The sequence below is a fragment of the Carassius gibelio genome, chromosome A11 (genome assembly GCF_023724105.1).
Source record: "Carassius gibelio isolate Cgi1373 ecotype wild population from Czech Republic chromosome A11, carGib1.2-hapl.c, whole genome shotgun sequence".
Lineage (NCBI taxonomy): Eukaryota > Metazoa > Chordata > Actinopteri > Cypriniformes > Cyprinidae > Carassius > Carassius gibelio.
In genome coordinates, this window is record NC_068381.1 from 24,876,348 (window position 1) to 24,891,936 (window position 15,589).

Sequence of the window (15,589 nt, forward strand, 5' to 3'; positions counted from 1 at the left end):
ATAATTTGTAATCTGCATTAAACTGAACGAGCGAATAATCAGCATATTAAAAATTGGTCTCACTTTCATTATTAACCTCACAACATGTCAGTTTTGTACCTTGACAGACCGACGATAGGCAGTTTTTCCTCTAGATAACGGTTGCCATGTGTGTTTTCAGATGCATGACACAAGTATTTTCACCTGGACAAGACCTTAATTACCAGTTCGAGGTATAAATTCAGCAATCACAGGATTCTGGCCAAAAAACTGAACCATGTGTGAGTCAACAAACATGTCCCTTGAATGCATGCAACACTATATATTTCAGTAAACCGTCCCTTCGGATGATTCTTGTATTGCCAAATTATTATCACATTGTTACAGTCACACACCAAAAGCAACAGGCCACTACAAAACCCTGCGCCCACACTGGCCACATTTATGGAAAGTGGCCCACAAGCTTGTGGCCAGTTAAAGCTGGCCAGTTCCCATATGGTCTAGCAGTTAGGATTCCTGGTTTTCTCGTACGCAGCCAGGGGTTGACTCCAGTTTTTCCTCTAGATAAAGGTTGCCGTGTGTGTTTTCAAATGGATGACACAAGTATTTTCACTTGGACAAGAGCTTAATTACCAGTTTGAGGAATCAATTCTGCAATCACAGGAATCTGCCCAAATACACTGAACCCCCGGGTTGAGTGAAAAAACAGATTCCCTGAATGCATACAACACTATATAATTCAGAAAACCGTCCTTTTGGATAATTCTTGTTTTGCCAAATTATTATCACATTGTTACAGTCACAGAACTAAAGCAACAGGCCACTACAAGGTCCTGCGCCCACGCTGACCACATGTATGGAAAGTGCGCCAGAAGCCCATGGCCAGTTTAAAGTGTCCAGATCCCATATGGTCTAGCGGTTAGGATTCCTGGTTTTCACCCAGGCGGCCCGGGTTCAACTCCCGGTATGGAAATGCATGCTCCTTTTTGCTTCCCTCCTCAAAAATCCAGCAAATCTTCCTGCACCAGAAGTGACTTTTTGGCCAGCAGTAGAGCTACAGAACCCTGATATGTCGAGGTTCTGACCAGCCCTTAGCCCCTTCGATAGCTCAGCTGGTAGAGCGGAGGACTGTAGGTTGGAGTGTTGGCCATCCTTAGGTCGCTGGTTCAACTCCGGCTCGAAGGAGGTGTTTTTTTCATGTTCCCACCAATGTTTTGGCTTGGAGCTGGCTTTCTCACAGCTGTCAGCAGAGCTTGAATTTGCAGTCCACAATTGGAAGGCAAAAGAGCTTTCCCTGACCGGGAATCGAACCCGGGCCACGGCGGTGAGAACGCCGAATTCTAACCACTAGACCACCAGGGAGGGATGGTGGGCTGGAGGGCTCGTGGGCTGCTGGGCTGGTGGGCTGGAGGGCTGGTAGTCTGTTCTCCTGATAACAAGGTGAGAATGAGCAGACATCAATGCTTGCCACCGTCACATCGAAAACCAACAAGTCTGTAACAATCGGGGGTCTTTACTTTTGGTGGGCCAGTGGCGCAATGGATAACGCGTCTGACTACGGATCAGAAGATTCTAGGTTCGACTCCTGGCTGGCTCGCTCTGTGCTTGTTTTTCTCCGGCTTATTTTGTTGTTGTGTTTTTTTTCTCCAAAGTCCAAAAGAAAAGGCAACTCTCTAGGCATTCTTCTATTTTTTCCAAAAAAAGGCACATTCTGCACACCCATTCCGATGTCTAGGGGAGACACGGACATGCAGTCTCACAAAATGCAGGCTGGTGGGCCAGTTGATTCTAGAATGAACAATTTCATCGCTACTCTGTAACCGCTTTACTACTTTGAAGGGTGCAATGCCATGTGGTTTTGATGTCACAGGCTTGCCATTTTGAAGCCTTATCACTAATTGCCACCTGGACATTGAGAATAATTTGTAATCTGCATTAAACTGAACGAGCGAATAATCAGCATATTAAAAATTGGTCTCACTTTCATTATTAACCTCACAACATGTCAGTTTTGTACCTTGACAGACCGACGATAGGCAGTTTTTCCTCTAGATAACGGTTGCCATGTGTGTTTTCAGATGCATGACACAAGTATTTTCACCTGGACAAGACCTTAATTACCAGTTCGAGGTATAAATTCAGCAATCACAGGATTCTGGCCAAAAAACTGAACCATGTGTGAGTCAACAAACATGTCCCTTGAATGCATGCAACACTATATATTTCAGTAAACCGTCCCTTCGGATGATTCTTGTATTGCCAAATTATTATCACATTGTTACAGTCACACACCAAAAGCAACAGGCCACTACAAAACCCTGCGCCCACACTGGCCACATTTATGGAAAGTGGCCCACAAGCTTGTGGCCAGTTAAAGCTGGCCAGTTCCCATATGGGCTGGAGGGCTCGTGGGCTGGTGGGCAGGAGGGCTGGAGGGCTGGAGGGCTGGTGGGCTGGTGGGCTGGTGGGCTGGTGGGCTGGTGGGCTGGTGGGCTGGAGGGCTGGTGGGCTTTTGGGCTGGAGGGCTGGTGGGCTGGAGGGCTGGTGGGCTGGAGGGCTGGTAGTCTGTTCTCCTGATAACAAGGTGAGAATGAGCAGACATCAATGCTTGCCACCGTCACATCGAAAACCAACAAGTCTGTAACAATCGGGGGTCTTTACTAATGGTGGGCCAGTGGCGCAATGGATAACGCGTCTGACTACGGATCAGAAGATTCTAGGTTCGACTCCTGGCTGGCTCGCTCTGTGCTTGTTTTTCTCCGGCTTATTTTGTTGTTGTGTTTTTTTTCTCCAAAGTCCAAAAGAAAAGGCAACTCTCTAGGCATTCTTCTATTTTTTTCAAAAAAAGGCACATTCTGCACACCCATTCCGATGTCTAGGGGAGACACGGACATGCTTTGGTATTGCCATTCGTCTCACAAAATGCAGGCTGGTGGGCCAGTTGATTCTAGAAAGAACAATTTCATCGCTACTCTGTAACCGCTTTACTACTTTGAAGGGTGCAATGCCATGTGGTTTTGATGTCACAGGCTTGCCATTTTGAAGCCTTATCACTAATTGCCACCTGGACATTGAGAATAATTTGTAATCTGCATTAAACTGAACGAGCGAATAATCAGCAATTTTGCGGATTAAAAATTGGTCTCACTTTCATTATTAACCTCACAACATGTCAGTTTTGTACCTTGACAGAAACCGTCCCTTCGGATGATTCTTGAATTGCCAAATTATTATCACATTGTTACAGTCACACACCAAAAGCAACAGGCCACTACAAAACCCTGCGCCCACACTGGCCACATTTATGGAAAGTGGCCCACAAGCTTGTGGCCAGTTAAAGCTGGCCAGTTCCCATATGGTCTAGCAGTTAGGATTCCTGGTTTTCTTGTACGCAGCCAGGGGTTGACTCCAGTTTTTCCTCTAGATAAAGGTTGCCGTGTGTGTTTTCAAATGGATGACACAAGTATTTTCACTTGGACAAGAGCTTAATTACCAGTTTGAGGAATCAATTCTGCAATCACAGGAATCTGCCCAAATACACTGAACCCCCGGGTTGAGTGAAAAAACAGATTCCCTGAATGCATACAACACTATATAATTCAGAAAACCGTCCTTTTGCATAATTCTTGTTTTGCCAAATTACTATCACATTGTTACAGTCACAGAACTAAAGCAACAGGCCACTACAAGGTCCTTCGCCCACACTGACCACATGTATGGAAAGTGCGCCAGAAGCCCATGGCCAGTTTAAAGTGTCCAAATCCCATATGGTCTAGCGGTTAGGATTCCTGGTTTTCTCCCAGGCGGCCCGGGTTCAACTCCCGGTATGGGAATGCATGCTCCTTTTTGCTTCCCTCCTCAAAAATCCAGCAAATCTTCCTGCACCAGAAGTGACTTTTTGGCCAGCAGTAGAGCTACAGAACCCTGATATGTCGAGGTTCTGATCCAGCAAATCTTCCTGCACCAGAAGTGACTTTTTGGCCAGCAGTAGAGCTACAGAACCCTGATATGTCGAGGTTCTGACTAGCCCTTAGCCCCTTCGATAGCTCAGCTGGTAGAGCGGAGGACTGTAGGTTGGAGTGTTGGCCATTCTTAGGTCGCTGGTTCAACTCCGGCTCGAAGGAGGTGTTTTTTTTCATGTTCCCACCAATGTTTTGGCTTGGAGCTGGCTTTCTAACAGCTGTCAGCAGAGCTTGAATTCGCAGTCCACAATTGGAAGGCAAAAGAGCTTTCCCTGACCGGGAATCGAACCCGGGCCGCGGCGGTGAGAGCGCCGAATCCTAACCACTAGACCACCAGGGATGGACGGTGGGCTGGAGGGCTCGTGGGCTGGTGGGCAGGAGGGCTGGAGGGCTCGTGGGCTGGTGGGCTGGTGGGCTGGTGGGCTGGAGGGCTGGTAGTCTGTTCTCCTGATAACAAGGTGAGAATGAGCAGACATCAATGCTTGCCACCGTCACATCGAAAACCAACAAGTCTGTAACAATCGGGGGTCTTTACTAATGGTGGGCCAGTGGCGCAATGGATAACGCGTCTGACTACGGATCAGAAGATTCTAGGTTCGACTCCTGGCTGGCTCGCTCTGTGCTTGTTTTTCTCCGGCTTATTTTGTTGTTGTGTTTTTTTTCTCCAAAGTCCAAAAGAAAAGGCAACTCTCTAGGCATTCTTCTATTTTTTCCAAAAAAAGGCACATTCTGCACACCCATTCCGATGTCTAGGGGAGACACGGACATGCTTTGGTATTGCAATTCGTCTCACAAAATGCAGGCTGGTGGGCCAGTTGATTCTAGAAAGAACAATTTCATCGCTACTCTGTAACCGCTTTACTACTTTGAAGGGTGCAATGCCATGTGGTTTTGATGTCACAGGCTTGCCATTTTGAAGCCTTATCACTAATTGCCACCTGGACATTGAGAATAATTTGTAATCTGCATTAAACTGAACGAGCGAATAATCAGCAATTTTGCGGATTAAAAATTGGTCTCACTTTCATTATTAACCTCACAACATGTCAGTTTTGTACCTTGACAGACCGACGATAGGCAGTTTTTCCTCTAGATAACGGTTGCCATGTGTGTTTTCAGATGCATGACACAAGTATTTTCACCTGGACAAGACCTTAATTACCAGTTCGAGGTATAAATTCAGCAATCACAGGATTCTGGCCAAAAAACTGAACCATGTGTGAGTCAACAAACATGTCCCTTGAATGCATGCAACACTATATATTTCAGTAAACCGTCCCTTCGGATGATTCTTGTATTGCCAAATTATTATCACATTGTTACAGTCACACACCAAAAGCAACAGGCCACTACAAAACCCTGCGCCCACACTGGCCACATTTATGGAAAGTGGCCCACAAGCTTGTGGCCAGTTAAAGCTGGCCAGTTCCCATATGGTCTAGCAGTTAGGATTCCTGGTTTTCTCGTACGCAGCCAGGGGTTGACTCCAGTTTTTCCTCTAGATAAAGGTTGCCGTGTGTGTTTTCAAATGGATGACACGAGTATTTTCACTTGGACAAGAGCTTAATTACCAGTTTGAGGAATCAATTCTGCAATCACAGGAATCTGCCCAAATACACTGAACCCCCGGGTTGAGTGAAAAAACAGATTCCCTGAATGCATACAACACTATATAATTCAGAAAACCGTCCTTTTGGATAATTCTTGTTTTGCCAAATTATTATCACATTGTTACAGTCACAGAACTAAAGCAACAGGCCACTACAAGGTCCTGCGCCCACGCTGACCACATGTATGGAAAGTGCGCCAGAAGCCCATGGCCAGTTTAAAGTGTCCAGATCCCATATGGTCTAGCGGTTAGGATTCCTGGTTTTCACCCAGGCGGCCCGGGTTCAACTCCCGGTATGGGAATGCATGCTCCTTTTTGCTTCCCTCCTCAAAAATCCAGCAAATCTTCCTACACCAGAAGTGACTTTTTGGCCAGCAGTAGAGCTACAGAACCCTGATATGTCGAGGTTCTGACTAGCCCTTAGCCCCTTCGATAGCTCAGCTGGTAGAGCGGAGGACTGTAGGTTGGAGTGTTGGCCATCCTTAGGTCGCTGGTTCAACTCCGGCTCGAAGGAGGTGTTTTTTTCATGTTCCCACCAATGTTTTGGCTTGGAGCTGGCTTTCTCACAGCTGTCAGCAGAGCTTGAATTCGCAGTCCACAATTGGAAGGCAAAAGAGCTTTCCCTGACCGGGAATCGAACCCGGGCCGCGGCGGTGAGAACGCCGAATTCTAACCACTAGACCACCAGGGAGGGATGGTGGGCTGGAGGGCTCGTGGGCTGGAGGGCTCGTGGGCTGCTGGGCTGGTGGGCTGGAGGGCTGGAGGGCTGGTAGTCTGTTCTCCTGATAACAAGGTGAGAATGAGCAGACATCAATGCTTGCCACCGTCACATCGAAAACCAACAAGTCTGTAACAATCGGGGGTCTTTACTTTTGGTGGGCCAGTGGCGCAATGGATAACGCGTCTGACTACGGATCAGAAGATTCTAGGTTCGACTCCTGGCTGGCTCGCTCTGTGCTTGTTTTTCTCCAGCTTATTTTGTTGTTGTGTTTTTTTTCTCCAAAGTCCAAAAGAAAAGGCAACTCTCTAGGCATTCTTCTATTTTTTCCAAAAAAAGGCACATTCTGCACACCCATTCCGATGTCTAGGGGAGACACGGACATGCAGTCTCACAAAATGCAGGCTGGTGGGCCAGTTGATTCTAGAATGAACAATTTCATCGCTACTCTGTAACCGCTTTACTACTTTGAAGGGTGCAATGCCATGTGGTTTTGATGTCACAGGCTTGCCATTTTGAAGCCTTATCACTAATTGCCACCTGGACATTGAGAATAATTTGTAATCTGCATTAAACTGAACGAGCGAATAATCAGCATATTAAAAATTGGTCTCACTTTCATTATTAACCTCACAACATGTCAGTTTTGTACCTTGACAGACCGACGATAGGCAGTTTTTCCTCTAGATAACGGTTGCCATGTGTGTTTTCAGATGCATGACACAAGTATTTTCACCTGGACAAGACCTTAATTACCAGTTCGAGGTATAAATTCAGCAATCACAGGATTCTGGCCAAAAAACTGAACCATGTGTGAGTCAACAAACATGTCCCTTGAATGCATGCAACACTATATATTTCAGTAAACCGTCCCTTCGGATGATTCTTGTATTGCCAAATTATTATCACATTGTTACAGTCACACACCAAAAGCAACAGGCCACTACAAAACCCTGCGCCCACACTGGCCACATTTATGGAAAGTGGCCCACAAGCTTGTGGCCAGTTAAAGCTGGCCAGTTCCCATATGGTCTAGCAGTTAGGATTCCTGGTTTTCTTGTACGCAGCCAGGGGTTGACTCCAGTTTTTCCTCTAGATAAAGGTTGCCGTGTGTGTTTTCAAATGGATGACACAAGTATTTTCACTTGGACAAGAGCTTAATTACCAGTTTGAGGAATCAATTCTGCAATCACAGGAATCTGCCCAAATACACTGAACCCCCGGGTTGAGTGAAAAAACAGATTCCCTGAATGCATACAACACTATATAATTCAGAAAACCGTCCTTTTGCATAATTCTTGTTTTGCCAAATTACTATCACATTGTTACAGTCACAGAACTAAAGCAACAGGCCACTACAAGGTCCTTCGCCCACACTGACCACATGTATGGAAAGTGCGCCAGAAGCCCATGGCCAGTTTAAAGTGTCCAAATCCCATATGGTCTAGCGGTTAGGATTCCTGGTTTTCTCCCAGGCGGCCCGGGTTCAACTCCCGGTATGGGAATGCATGCTCCTTTTTGCTTCCCTCCTCAAAAATCCAGCAAATCTTCCTGCACCAGAAGTGACTTTTTGGCCAGCAGTAGAGCTACAGAACCCTGATATGTCGAGGTTCTGATCCAGCAAATCTTCCTGCACCAGAAGTGACTTTTTGGCCAGCAGTAGAGCTACAGAACCCTGATATGTCGAGGTTCTGACTAGCCCTTAGCCCCTTCGATAGCTCAGCTGGTAGAGCGGAGGACTGTAGGTTGGAGTGTTGGCCATCCTTAGGTCGCTGGTTCAACTCCGGCTCGAAGGAGGTGTTTTTTTTCATGTTCCCACCAATGTTTTGGCTTGGAGCTGGCTTTCTCACAGCTGTCAGCAGAGCTTGAATTCGCAGTCCACAATTGGAAGGCAAAAGAGCTTTCCCTGACCGGGAATCGAACCCGGGCCGCGGCGGTGAGAGCGCCGAATCCTAACCACTAGACCACCAGGGATGGACGATGGGCTGGAGGGCTCGTGGGCTGGTGGGCAGGAGGGCTGGAGGGCTCGTGGGCTGGTGGGCTGGTGGGCTGGAGGGCTGGTAGTCTGTTCTCCTGATAACAAGGTGAGAATGAGCAGACATCAATGCTTGCCACCGTCACATCGAAAACCAACAAGTCTGTAACAATCGGGGGTCTTTACTAATGGTGGGCCAGTGGCGCAATGGATAACGCGTCTGACTACGGATCAGAAGATTCTAGGTTCGACTCCTGGCTGGCTCGCTTTGTGCTTGTTTTTCTCCGGCTTATTTTGTTGTTGTGTTTTTTTTCTCCAAAGTCCAAAAGAAAAGGCAACTCTCTAGGCATTCTTCTATTTTTTCCAAAAAAAGGCACATTCTGCACACCCATTCCGATGTCTAGGGGAGACACGGACATGCTTTGGTATTGCCATTCGTCTCACAAAATGCAGGCTGGTGGGCCAGTTGATTCTAGAAAGAACAATTTCATCGCTACTCTGTAACCGCTTTACTACTTTGAAGGGTGCAATGCCATGTGGTTTTGATGTCACAGGCTTGCCATTTTGAAGCCTTATCACTAATTGCCACCTGGACATTGAGAATAATTTGTAATCTGCATTAAACTGAACGAGCGAATAATCAGCAATTTTGCGGATTAAAAATTGGTCTCACTTTCATTATTAACCTCACAACATGTCAGTTTTGTACCTTGACAGACCGACGATAGGCAGTTTTTCCTCTAGATAACGGTTGCCATGTGTGTTTTCAGATGCATGACACAAGTATTTTCACCTGGACAAGACCTTAATTACCAGTTCGAGGTATAAATTCAGCAATCACAGGATTCTGGCCAAAAAACTGAACCATGTGTGAGTCAACAAACATGTCCCTTGAATGCATGCAACACTATATATTTCAGTAAACCGTCCCTTCGGATGATTCTTGTATTGCCAAATTATTATCACATTGTTACAGTCACACACCAAAAGCAACAGGCCACTACAAAACCCTGCGCCCACACTGGCCACATTTATGGAAAGTGGCCCACAAGCTTGTGGCCAGTTAAAGCTGGCCAGTTCCCATATGGTCTAGCAGTTAGGATTCCTGGTTTTCTCGTACGCAGCCAGGGGTTGACTCCAGTTTTTCCTCTAGATAAAGGTTGCCGTGTGTGTTTTCAAATGGATGACACGAGTATTTTCACTTGGACAAGAGCTTAATTACCAGTTTGAGGAATCAATTCTGCAATCACAGGAATCTGCCCAAATACACTGAACCCCCGGGTTGAGTGAAAAAACAGATTCCCTGAATGCATACAACACTATATAATTCAGAAAACCGTCCTTTTGGATAATTCTTGTTTTGCCAAATTATTATCACATTGTTACAGTCACAGAACTAAAGCAACAGGCCACTACAAGGTCCTGCGCCCACGCTGACCACATGTATGGAAAGTGCGCCAGAAGCCCATGGCCAGTTTAAAGTGTCCAGATCCCATATGGTCTAGCGGTTAGGATTCCTGGTTTTCACCCAGGCGGCCCGGGTTCAACTCCCGGTATGGGAATGCATGCTCCTTTTTGCTTCCCTCCTCAAAAATCCAGCAAATCTTCCTACACCAGAAGTGACTTTTTGGCCAGCAGTAGAGCTACAGAACCCTGATATGTCGAGGTTCTGACTAGCCCTTAGCCCCTTCGATAGCTCAGCTGGTAGAGCGGAGGACTGTAGGTTGGAGTGTTGGCCATCCTTAGGTCGCTGGTTCAACTCCGGCTCGAAGGAGGTGTTTTTTTCATGTTCCCACCAATGTTTTGGCTTGGAGCTGGCTTTCTCACAGCTGTCAGCAGAGCTTGAATTCGCAGTCCACAATTGGAAGGCAAAAGAGCTTTCCCTGACCGGGAATCGAACCCGGGCCGCGGCGGTGAGAACGCCGAATTCTAATCACTAGACCACCAGGGAGGGATGGTGGGCTGGAGGGCTCGTGGGCTGGAGGGCTCGTGGGCTGCTGGGCTGGTGGGCTGGAGGGCTGGAGGGCTGGTAGTCTGTTCTCCTGATAACAAGGTGAGAATGAGCAGACATCAATGCTTGCCACCGTCACATCGAAAACCAACAAGTCTGTAACAATCGGGGGTCTTTACTTTTGGTGGGCCAGTGGCGCAATGGATAACGCGTCTGACTACGGATCAGAAGATTCTAGGTTCGACTCCTGGCTGGCTCGCTCTGTGCTTGTTTTTCTCCAGCTTATTTTGTTGTTGTGTTTTTTTTCTCCAAAGTCCAAAAGAAAAGGCAACTCTCTAGGCATTCTTCTATTTTTTCCAAAAAAAGGCACATTCTGCACACCCATTCCGATGTCTAGGGGAGACACGGACATGCAGTCTCACAAAATGCAGGCTGGTGGGCCAGTTGATTCTAGAATGAACAATTTCATCGCTACTCTGTAACCGCTTTACTACTTTGAAGGGTGCAATGCCATGTGGTTTTGATGTCACAGGCTTGCCATTTTGAAGCCTTATCACTAATTGCCACCTGGACATTGAGAATAATTTGTAATCTGCATTAAACTGAACGAGCGAATAATCAGCATATTAAAAATTGGTCTCACTTTCATTATTAACCTCACAACATGTCAGTTTTGTACCTTGACAGACCGACGATAGGCAGTTTTTCCTCTAGATAACGGTTGCCATGTGTGTTTTCAGATGCATGACACAAGTATTTTCACCTGGACAAGACCTTAATTACCAGTTCGAGGTATAAATTCAGCAATCACAGGATTCTGGCCAAAAAACTGAACCATGTGTGAGTCAACAAACATGTCCCTTGAATGCATGCAACACTATATATTTCAGTAAACCGTCCCTTCGGATGATTCTTGTATTGCCAAATTATTATCACATTGTTACAGTCACACACCAAAAGCAACAGGCCACTACAAAACCCTGCGCCCACACTGGCCACATTTATGGAAAGTGGCCCACAAGCTTGTGGCCAGTTAAAGCTGGCCAGTTCCCATATGGTCTAGCAGTTAGGATTCCTGGTTTTCTTGTACGCAGCCAGGGGTTGACTCCAGTTTTTCCTCTAGATAAAGGTTGCCGTGTGTGTTTTCAAATGGATGACACAAGTATTTTCACTTGGACAAGAGCTTAATTACCAGTTTGAGGAATCAATTCTGCAATCACAGGAATCTGCCCAAATACACTGAACCCCCGGGTTGAGTGAAAAAACAGATTCCCTGAATGCATACAACACTATATAATTCAGAAAACCGTCCTTTTGCATAATTCTTGTTTTGCCAAATTACTATCACATTGTTACAGTCACAGAACTAAAGCAACAGGCCACTACAAGGTCCTTCGCCCACACTGACCACATGTATGGAAAGTGCGCCAGAAGCCCATGGCCAGTTTAAAGTGTCCAAATCCCATATGGTCTAGCGGTTAGGATTCCTGGTTTTCTCCCAGGCGGCCCGGGTTCAACTCCCGGTATGGGAATGCATGCTCCTTTTTGCTTCCCTCCTCAAAAATCCAGCAAATCTTCCTGCACCAGAAGTGACTTTTTGGCCAGCAGTAGAGCTACAGAACCCTGATATGTCGAGGTTCTGATCCAGCAAATCTTCCTGCACCAGAAGTGACTTTTTGGCCAGCAGTAGAGCTACAGAACCCTGATATGTCGAGGTTCTGACTAGCCCTTAGCCCCTTCGATAGCTCAGCTGGTAGAGCGGAGGACTGTAGGTTGGAGTGTTGGCCATCCTTAGGTCGCTGGTTCAACTCCGGCTCGAAGGAGGTGTTTTTTTTCATGTTCCCACCAATGTTTTGGCTTGGAGCTGGCTTTCTCACAGCTGTCAGCAGAGCTTGAATTCGCAGTCCACAATTGGAAGGCAAAAGAGCTTTCCCTGACCGGGAATCGAACCCGGGCCGCGGCGGTGAGAGCGCCGAATCCTAACCACTAGACCACCAGGGATGGACGGTGGGCTGGAGGGCTCGTGGGCTGGTGGGCAGGAGGGCTGGAGGGCTCGTGGGCTGGTGGGCTGGTGGGCTGGAGGGCTGGTAGTCTGTTCTCCTGATAACAAGGTGAGAATGAGCAGACATCAATGCTTGCCACCGTCACATCGAAAACCAACAAGTCTGTAACAATCGGGGGTCTTTACTAATGGTGGGCCAGTGGCGCAATGGATAACGCGTCTGACTACGGATCAGAAGATTCTAGGTTCGACTCCTGGCTGGCTCGCTTTGTGCTTGTTTTTCTCCGGCTTATTTTGTTGTTGTGTTTTTTTTCTCCAAAGTCCAAAAGAAAAGGCAACTCTCTAGGCATTCTTCTATTTTTTCCAAAAAAAGGCACATTCTGCACACCCATTCCGATGTCTAGGGGAGACACGGACATGCTTTGGTATTGCCATTCGTCTCACAAAATGCAGGCTGGTGGGCCAGTTGATTCTAGAAAGAACAATTTCATCGCTACTCTGTAACCGCTTTACTACTTTGAAGGGTGCAATGCCATGTGGTTTTGATGTCACAGGCTTGCCATTTTGAAGCCTTATCACTAATTGCCACCTGGACATTGAGAATAATTTGTAATCTGCATTAAACTGAACGAGCGAATAATCAGCAATTTTGCGGATTAAAAATTGGTCTCACTTTCATTATTAACCTCACAACATGTCAGTTTTGTACCTTGACAGACCGACGATAGGCAGTTTTTCCTCTAGATAACGGTTGCCATGTGTGTTTTCAGATGCATGACACAAGTATTTTCACCTGGACAAGACCTTAATTACCAGTTCGAGGTATAAATTCAGCAATCACAGGATTCTGGCCAAAAAACTGAACCATGTGTGAGTCAACAAACATGTCCCTTGAATGCATGCAACACTATATATTTCAGTAAACCGTCCCTTCGGATGATTCTTGTATTGCCAAATTATTATCACATTGTTACAGTCACACACCAAAAGCAACAGGCCACTACAAAACCCTGCGCCCACACTGGCCACATTTATGGAAAGTGGCCCACAAGCTTGTGGCCAGTTAAAGCTGGCCAGTTCCCATATGGTCTAGCAGTTAGGATTCCTGGTTTTCTCGTACGCAGCCAGGGGTTGACTCCAGTTTTTCCTCTAGATAAAGGTTGCCGTGTGTGTTTTCAAATGGATGACACGAGTATTTTCACTTGGACAAGAGCTTAATTACCAGTTTGAGGAATCAATTCTGCAATCACAGGAATCTGCCCAAATACACTGAACCCCCGGGTTGAGTGAAAAAACAGATTCCCTGAATGCATACAACACTATATAATTCAGAAAACCGTCCTTTTGGATAATTCTTGTTTTGCCAAATTATTATCACATTGTTACAGTCACAGAACTAAAGCAACAGGCCACTACAAGGTCCTGCGCCCACGCTGACCACATGTATGGAAAGTGCGCCAGAAGCCCATGGCCAGTTTAAAGTGTCCAGATCCCATATGGTCTAGCGGTTAGGATTCCTGGTTTTCACCCAGGCGGCCCGGGTTCAACTCCCGGTATGGGAATGCATGCTCCTTTTTGCTTCCCTCCTCAAAAATCCAGCAAATCTTCCTACACCAGAAGTGACTTTTTGGCCAGCAGTAGAGCTACAGAACCCTGATATGTCGAGGTTCTGACTAGCCCTTAGCCCCTTCGATAGCTCAGCTGGTAGAGCGGAGGACTGTAGGTTGGAGTGTTGGCCATCCTTAGGTCGCTGGTTCAACTCCGGCTCGAAGGAGGTGTTTTTTTCATGTTCCCACCAATGTTTTGGCTTGGAGCTGGCTTTCTCACAGCTGTCAGCAGAGCTTGAATTCGCAGTCCACAATTGGAAGGCAAAAGAGCTTTCCCTGACCGGGAATCGAACCCGGGCCGCGGCGGTGAGAACGCCGAATTCTAACCACTAGACCACCAGGGAGGGATGGTGGGCTGGAGGGCTCGTGGGCTGGAGGGCTCGTGGGCTGCTGGGCTGGTGGGCTGGAGGGCTGGAGGGCTGGTAGTCTGTTCTCCTGATAACAAGGTGAGAATGAGCAGACATCAATGCTTGCCACCGTCACATCGAAAACCAACAAGTCTGTAACAATCGGGGGTCTTTACTTTTGGTGGGCCAGTGGCGCAATGGATAACGCGTCTGACTACGGATCAGAAGATTCTAGGTTCGACTCCTGGCTGGCTCGCTCTGTGCTTGTTTTTCTCCAGCTTATTTTGTTGTTGTGTTTTTTTTCTCCAAAGTCCAAAAGAAAAGGCAACTCTCTAGGCATTCTTCTATTTTTTCCAAAAAAAGGCACATTCTGCACACCCATTCCGATGTCTAGGGGAGACACGGACATGCAGTCTCACAAAATGCAGGCTGGTGGGCCAGTTGATTCTAGAATGAACAATTTCATCGCTACTCTGTAACCGCTTTACTACTTTGAAGGGTGCAATGCCATGTGGTTTTGATGTCACAGGCTTGCCATTTTGAAGCCTTATCACTAATTGCCACCTGGACATTGAGAATAATTTGTAATCTGCATTAAACTGAACGAGCGAATAATCAGCATATTAAAAATTGGTCTCACTTTCATTATTAACCTCACAACATGTCAGTTTTGTACCTTGACAGACCGACGATAGGCAGTTTTTCCTCTAGATAACGGTTGCCATGTGTGTTTTCAGATGCATGACACAAGTATTTTCACCTGGACAAGACCTTAATTACCAGTTCGAGGTATAAATTCAGCAATCACAGGATTCTGGCCAAAAAACTGAACCATGTGTGAGTCAACAAACATGTCCCTTGAATGCATGCAACACTATATATTTCAGTAAACCGTCCCTTCGGATGATTCTTGTATTGCCAAATTATTATCACATTGTTACAGTCACACACCAAAAGCAACAGGCCACTACAAAACCCTGCGCCCACACTGGCCACATTTATGGAAAGTGGCCCACAAGCTTGTGGCCAGTTAAAGCTGGCCAGTTCCCATATGGGCTGGAGGGCTCGTGGGCTGGTGGGCAGGAGGGCTGGTGGGCTGGTGGGCTGGTGGGCTGGTGGGCTGGTGGGCTGGTGGGCTGGTGGGCTGGTGGGCTGGTGGGCTGGTGGGCTGGAGGGCTGGTGGGCTGGAGGGCTGGTGGGCTGGAGGGCTGGTAGTCTGTTCTCCTGATAACAAGGTGAGAATGAGCAGACATCAATGCTTGCCACCGTCACATCGAAAACCAACAAGTCTGTAACAATCGGGGGTCTTTACTAATGGTGGGCCAGTGGCGCAATGGATAACGCGTCTGACTACGGATCAGAAGATTCTAGGTTCGACTCCTGGCTGGCTCGCTCTGTGCTTGTTTTTCTCCGGCTTATTTTGTTGTTGTGTTTTTTTT

General features: G+C 46.9%; 15 non-coding genes across 15 annotated transcripts; 12 read left to right on the top strand and 3 right to left on the bottom strand.

Annotated features, from left to right (window-relative positions):
• Positions 1-1,503: 1,503 nt before the first annotated feature.
• On the top strand, positions 1,504-1,576 carry trnar-acg (transfer RNA arginine (anticodon ACG)). Its single transcript has one exon. It is a non-coding gene; the product is annotated as a tRNA-Arg (tRNA).
• Positions 1,577-2,647: 1,071 nt separating this feature from the next.
• Positions 2,648-2,720, top strand: trnar-acg (transfer RNA arginine (anticodon ACG)). Its single transcript has one exon. It is a non-coding gene; the product is annotated as a tRNA-Arg (tRNA).
• Positions 2,721-4,209: 1,489 nt separating this feature from the next.
• trnae-cuc (transfer RNA glutamic acid (anticodon CUC)) lies at positions 4,210-4,281 on the bottom strand. Its single transcript has one exon. It is a non-coding gene; the product is annotated as a tRNA-Glu (tRNA).
• A 202-nt stretch (positions 4,282-4,483) lies between these two features.
• trnar-acg (transfer RNA arginine (anticodon ACG)) lies at positions 4,484-4,556 on the top strand. The gene has a single exon. It is a non-coding gene; the product is annotated as a tRNA-Arg (tRNA).
• Positions 4,557-5,780: 1,224 nt separating this feature from the next.
• Positions 5,781-5,852, top strand: trnae-uuc (transfer RNA glutamic acid (anticodon UUC)). Its single transcript has one exon. It is a non-coding gene; the product is annotated as a tRNA-Glu (tRNA).
• A 575-nt stretch (positions 5,853-6,427) lies between these two features.
• Positions 6,428-6,500, top strand: trnar-acg (transfer RNA arginine (anticodon ACG)). The gene has a single exon. It is a non-coding gene; the product is annotated as a tRNA-Arg (tRNA).
• Positions 6,501-8,170: 1,670 nt separating this feature from the next.
• trnae-cuc (transfer RNA glutamic acid (anticodon CUC)) lies at positions 8,171-8,242 on the bottom strand. Its single transcript has one exon. It is a non-coding gene; the product is annotated as a tRNA-Glu (tRNA).
• Positions 8,243-8,436: 194 nt separating this feature from the next.
• trnar-acg (transfer RNA arginine (anticodon ACG)) lies at positions 8,437-8,509 on the top strand. Its single transcript has one exon. It is a non-coding gene; the product is annotated as a tRNA-Arg (tRNA).
• Positions 8,510-9,733: 1,224 nt separating this feature from the next.
• trnae-uuc (transfer RNA glutamic acid (anticodon UUC)) lies at positions 9,734-9,805 on the top strand. Its single transcript has one exon. It is a non-coding gene; the product is annotated as a tRNA-Glu (tRNA).
• Positions 9,806-10,380: 575 nt separating this feature from the next.
• Positions 10,381-10,453, top strand: trnar-acg (transfer RNA arginine (anticodon ACG)). The gene has a single exon. It is a non-coding gene; the product is annotated as a tRNA-Arg (tRNA).
• Positions 10,454-12,123: 1,670 nt separating this feature from the next.
• On the bottom strand, positions 12,124-12,195 carry trnae-cuc (transfer RNA glutamic acid (anticodon CUC)). The gene has a single exon. It is a non-coding gene; the product is annotated as a tRNA-Glu (tRNA).
• A 194-nt stretch (positions 12,196-12,389) lies between these two features.
• Positions 12,390-12,462, top strand: trnar-acg (transfer RNA arginine (anticodon ACG)). Its single transcript has one exon. It is a non-coding gene; the product is annotated as a tRNA-Arg (tRNA).
• A 1,224-nt stretch (positions 12,463-13,686) lies between these two features.
• trnae-uuc (transfer RNA glutamic acid (anticodon UUC)) lies at positions 13,687-13,758 on the top strand. Its single transcript has one exon. It is a non-coding gene; the product is annotated as a tRNA-Glu (tRNA).
• Positions 13,759-14,333: 575 nt separating this feature from the next.
• trnar-acg (transfer RNA arginine (anticodon ACG)) lies at positions 14,334-14,406 on the top strand. The gene has a single exon. It is a non-coding gene; the product is annotated as a tRNA-Arg (tRNA).
• A 1,063-nt stretch (positions 14,407-15,469) lies between these two features.
• trnar-acg (transfer RNA arginine (anticodon ACG)) lies at positions 15,470-15,542 on the top strand. Its single transcript has one exon. It is a non-coding gene; the product is annotated as a tRNA-Arg (tRNA).
• Positions 15,543-15,589: the final 47 nt, after the last annotated feature.